The sequence below is a fragment of the Dendrobates tinctorius genome, unplaced genomic scaffold, assembly GCF_039654945.1.
Source record: "Dendrobates tinctorius isolate UK_male_01 unplaced genomic scaffold, ASM3965494v1 ptg000116l, whole genome shotgun sequence".
NCBI classification, from domain to species: Eukaryota; Metazoa; Chordata; class Amphibia; order Anura; family Dendrobatidae; genus Dendrobates; species Dendrobates tinctorius.
Genome location: NW_027361784.1, coordinates 35,921,593 through 35,927,592, shown reverse-complemented (window position 1 = coordinate 35,927,592; position 6,000 = coordinate 35,921,593).

The following is a 6,000-nucleotide window of genomic DNA, read 5'->3' as shown; positions in this document are numbered from 1 at the left end:
AAGGCCTTGTATTGACTATCGTTCCCTCAACAAAATTACGGTTAAATATCAGTATCCGTTACCCCTGATTTCTGATTTATTCTCCAGAGTTAAAGGTGCTTGCTGGTTTACTAAGCTTGACCTCAGGGGGGTGTATAATCTTATTCGCATCAAGCATGGGATGAATGGAAGACGGCGTTTAATACTCCGGAGGGACATTTTGAGTACCTGGTGATGCCTTTTGGGCTCACTAATGCCCCTTCTGTCTTCCAATCCTTCATGAATGATATTTTCTGCGACTTTGTGGATAAGTTTTTGATCATCTATCTGGATGATATTTTGATCTTTTCCAGGGATTGGGATTCTCATGTGGAACATGTTTGGACTGTGTTCTGGATTTTGAGAGTGAATTCCTTGTATGTTAAAGGATCGAAGTGCCTTTTTGGTGTACAGAGGATTTAATTTTTGGGATTTATTTTGTCTCCGTCAACTATTGAAATGGACCCGGCCAAGGTACAGGCCATTTATGATTGGGTTCAACACACTTATTTGAAGGTTCTCCCGAAGTTTTGGGGTTTTGCTAATTTTTATCGTAAATTTATAGCTAATTTTTCTGGTATTGCTAAACCACTGACTGATTTAACTAAGAAGGTTGCTGATGTGCTGAATTGGTCTTCAGAGGCTGTTTCGGCCTTTCAGGAGCTGAAGCGGAGGTTCACTTCTGCTCCGGTTTTGTGGCAACCTGATGTCTCACTTCCTTTTCAGGTGGAGGTAGACGCTTCAGAGATTGGTGCAGGAGCTGTTTTGTCCCAAAAAGATCCGGTGACATCTAAAATGAATCCCTGTGCCTTCTTTTCCCGAAAGTTCTCCCCATCTGAACGCAACTATGATGTGGGGAATCGGGAATTATTAGCCATGAAATGGGCATTTGAGGAGTGGTGACATTGGTTGGAGGGAGCTAGACATCAAGTTGTGGTCCTCACTGACCACAAGAATTTGATTTACCTTGAGTCGGCGGGCCTTGTTTTTTACGCGTTTTGATTTTGTGGTCTCCTTTCTTCCAGGCACTAAGAATGTTAAGGCAGACGCCCTTTCTAGGAGTTTCTTTGCTGATTCTCCTATTGTGACCAAGCCTACTACCATCCTAGGTGAGGGGGTAGTTCTTTCTTCCATCTCGCCCGATTTGAGACGTGCTCTGGAAGAATTCCAGGAGGACAAACCTGAGCGTTGTCCTATGGGAAAATTGTATGTTCCTGACCATTGGAGGAAGAGAGTGATGTCTGAAGTTCATTGCTCCGCGTTGGCTGGTCATCCAGGTATTTTTGGTACCAGAGATTTGGTGAGTCAGTCTTTTTGGTGGCCTGCCATGTCTCGTGATGTCAGGAATTTTGTGCAGTCCTGTGGGACTTGTTCTCGGTCTAAACCATGTTCTCGCTCTAGTGGGTTGTTGATGTCCTTGCCGGTGCCTAAGAGGCCATGGACCCATATTTCAATGGATTTTATTTCTGATCTTCCTGTCTCTCAGAGGATGACTGTTATCTGGGTGATTTGTGATAGATTCTCTAAGATGGTCCATCTTGTACCACTCCCAAAGTTGCCATCTTCCTCAGAGTTGGTACCCTTGTTTTTACAACAGGTGGTTCGGTTGCATGGGATTCCTGAGAACATTGTATCGGTCAGAGGAGTTCAGTTTGTTTCCAGATTCTGAAAAACCTTTTGTTCCAAGCTGGGAATTCAGTTGTCCTTCTCCTCTGCGTTTCACCCTCAGACCAATGTGCAGACGGAGAGAACAAACCAGACTTTGGAGTCGTATTTGAGATGTTTTATATCTGCTGATCAGGATGATTGGATTTCATTTTTGCCCTTGGCCGAATTCACTTTAAATAATAGAGCTAGTTCTGCCACCTTGATGTCCCCCTTTTTCTGTAACTTTGGGTTTCATCCTCGATTTTCTTCAGGGCAAGTGGAATCTTCAGCCTGCCGAGGTGTTGACACTGTGGTAGAGAGAATGCAGCAGATTTGGGACCAAGTAGTGGATAAGTTGTCTCTCTCCCAGGAAAAGGCCCAGCGGTTTTCTAACCGGCATAGGACCATTGGTCCCCGGTTTAAAGTGGGTGATATGGTTTGGTTGTCATAAAAGAATTTCTCTATGAAGGTGGCTTCTCCAAAGTTCAAGCCAAGATTTATTGGACCTTACAAGATTTTGGAGATTCTTAATCCGGTTTCTTTTCGATTGGCTCTTCCTGTTACATTTAAGATTCATAACGTGTTTCATAAATCACTATTGAAGAGATATGTTGAGCCAGTAGTTCCTATGGCGGCACCTCCTGACCCTGTATTGGTTAAAGGTAATGTGGAATATGAGGTAGAGAAAATACTGGATTCTCGTATGGCTAGACGGAGACTCCAGTATTTGGTCAAGTGGAAGGATTATGGCCACGAGGACAATTCTTGGGTCTCTGCCTCTGATTTTCATGCCGATAGATTGGTTCGTGCTTTTCATTGGGCCCATCCTGATCGGCCCGGTGGCGTGGATGAGGGTTCGGTGACCCCTCCTCAAGGGGGGGTACTGTTGTGAACTCATTTTCGGGTTTGCCTCTGGCTTCTGGTGAGGGTTATGGAGCTGGCTGTGCTGACAGAGGAGTAGTGAGTTCTCTATCTGGACTCCCTCTGTTGGTGAAGGGAGGTAATGAAGCTGATCTAAATGGCAGAGACCGGCCACCTGAGGAAGAGGACTGTGATTGGACATCAGGAATTTCTGATTGGATTTAAGGCAGCCGACTCCATAGTTTCTTGCTGGTGATTTCTCCTGACTGTGGCTTCTGGTTTCCAGTTTGGTTCCTGCCTTCTTAAAGCTAAGTTTTCTCTGCTATTGTTCATATGAGTTTTTGTCTGGTTTACTTAGTTTTTGTGTTCAGCCAGCCCTGGCTGGGACTGGGCTGAATCCCCATTTTGTCTCTGATAAGTTGATCTCTTTTGCTCTGTCTTCAGAATATACCTGAGTGCTGATAAAGGGAATTGAAGTCTAGCGACTTCAGGGCCTTTTTCTATCAGACGTGTTGGACATTTTTGGCAGGGTTTTTTGCGTGATTGCAGACAGCAGCTTTTCTTTCCTGCCCTTTCTAGCTAGTGAGAGCCCCATCGTTTGCTCAGCCTATCTTTCTATCTGTGTTTGTGTTTTCATCTTGTTTCACCGACAATACATGTTGGGGGCTGTCTATTGCTTTGGGGTCTGCTCTGGGGCAGTTTAGATTTTCCCTTTGTTTCTTTAGGCTTATTTACTTCTCCGGCCGTGACGAGGCGTCTAGGACCACCGTAGGCACACTCCACGGCTACTGCTAGTTGTTGTGGATAGGATCAGGGGTCTGCAATCCGCTAGTTACCAACCTCTCCGGTTTTCTGGGCTTAGCTTGCTTTTTGTTTTTTCCTCCTTGGTCACTCATTTGTAACACGTCTGTTGAGAAGGCCAAGGAGGAGTGTTGTGAATTCCCTTGCTTCCCTTGCTCGGACGTCTGAGCTGGAGCTCCCTCTGGTGGTTACTGGGAGAAGTGGAGCTGGCCAGTCTGATGAAAGTTTGCCACCTGATGACGATGATTGGGAATCTGGGATTTTTGGCTGGGAGCATATAAGTGAGCAGGCTTCCCTTAGTGGTTGCTGGTGATTTCCTCCTTGTGCTTTTTGAGCTCTTTAGTCTCCTGCCTGATCTGCATGGTTCAGTTTTAAGTGATTTTTTTGCTAATCCTTTGCATCTAATCTGGTTGTGCCTTTTTTGCTTTCTGCTTTAGTGCAAGGGTTCAGCGTACTTCCTGCTGGGGGCAGCGCTGGGCCCCGCTTCATATGTTACAGCTTGTGCTAGTTTGCTCAGTCCCCTATTATATTAGTTTCTTTTGCTTTGCTTCCAGTTCACACCAGAGTGCTGATCTAGCGGGGGTGAGTGTTGTGAATTCACTTTCTGGCCTACCTCTGGTTACTAGTGAAGGTAGTGGAGCTGATTATATTGACAGAGGGGTCGCAAGTTCTCTTTCCTGGCTCCCTCTGGTGGTTACAGGAGGTAATGGAGCTGATCTAATTAACAGAGGCCTGCCACCTGATAATGAGGAGGATGATTGGACATCTGGAGTTTTTAACTGGATTTAAGACAGCCGACTCCCTCTATCCCTGCTGGTGATTTTTTCCTGCCTCCTGAGGTCTTAGCTCCAGCTCAGTCCCTGCATGCTCAAGCTAAGTGTTCTTTTGCTATTGTTCACATTTGATTTGGTTTTGTCTATTCAGTTTGGTGAGCCAGTCCCGGCTGGGGCTGTGCTGAATTTCCATCCTTATGTTACTGCTTATGCCAGTTTGTTTTTGTCCCTTACTAGATTGGCCTCTTTTTGCTCTGCTCTCAGAATAGTGCTGATATAGTGGGCGAAGTCTAGTGACTTCAGTATTTTTCTGTCAGACGTGTTGGGCATTTTTTGCAGGGTTTTTTGCGTGATTGCAATGTCTTTCCTTTCCTGTCCTGTCTAGTTAGTGTGGGCCCCATCATTTGCTCAGCCTATTTTCCTACCTGCGTTTGTGTTTTCATCTTGTCTCACCGACAATATATGTTTGGGGGCTGTCTATTCCTTTGGGGTCTGCTCTGGGGCAGTTTAGATTTCCCCTTTCTTGCTTTAGGCTTATTTAGTTCTCCGGCTGTGTTGAGGCGTCTAGAATCATCGTAGGTACGCTCCACGGCTACTGCTAGTTGTGTGGATAAGATCAGTGGTCTGCAATCCGCTTAGTTACCAACCTCTCTGGTTTTCTGTGGCTTAGCTTTGGTCTTGCTTTCCTCCTCGGTGACCCAATCATAACAGGTGAGGTCGTGTGTCCTCAGGTTTTTTGTATATCAGATGTGTTAGATTTTTTAGGGTTTTTGCGTGATTGCAGACAGTATCTTTTCTGTCCTGTCCTATCTAGACAGTTTGGGCCCCATCATTTGCTCAGTCTATTTTCTGCCTGTGTTTGTGTTTCATCTTGTCTCACAGACATTATATGTTTGGGGGCTGTCTATTCCTTTGGGTATCTGCTCCGGGGCAGTTTAGATTTCACCTTTCTGGCTTTAGGCTTAGTTAGTTCTCCGGCTGTGCCGAGGTGTCTAGGGCATCGTAGGAATGCTCCACGGCTACAGCTAGTTGTGTTGTTAGGATCAGGGGTCTGCAATCTGAGTTACCAACCTCTCTGGTTTCCTGGTGGCTTAGCCTGTTCCTGCCATCCTCCTCGGTGACCCATTCATAACAGAGGATCATGTGAAAAGCAGCAGGCTGTGCTGATATCTCTATAGTTTCCCAGATGAGTAAGATCCGTCCACCTGAATGAGAGTTCTAGAGCTACAAAGTGAAGATTTTTACCAGTAAGGTGAATATTGACTACCCACCATGAGTGAGGAGAGTCTGTAAAGTGATAACTGTATGCATAGGGACATACTGTGTTAGAGATGGCAAGAAGACTGGTGCCGGAGTGCGAGGGACTGATAGAAAGTAACTGTGTGAATAGGTGGTAGGAGTGAACAACATTTTTAGACATGTACAACTACACATTGCTGCCAATAGAGGTGATGAAAAAAAAGAGAGGGCCAAGACAACAGAGAGTGTGCTGTACTGCAATAAAAGTCTTTCAGAGACTGTGCCGGAGTAGAGGGGAAGCCGTAATGGAGATTGCCAGAAGATTGCTGACCCTCTAGAAACCGTTGCCTCTTGTGAGACTGTTGTAACCATCAAGCGCATTACTTCTTGGTGATTAAAGTTGTCTATGAGCTTCCTCCAGAGTAGATCAGCATTTATTCTGCCATTCACATAGAAATCTCCAGAAACCAATTTGCCACTGTCCACTGTATCCTATAATTAAGGGGCACATCACCCCCGGCAAAATCTATTCAAGTCTGTACAGCACAGTTCATAATCAAACCAGGATGAACAGAGGTCTGAATTGGGCATAACCCTGAGGCAGAGCTTTTAGTCACCCCCCCGCCCCGATGCGTGAAAGGCAGCGCTGCAGCCGATCAGT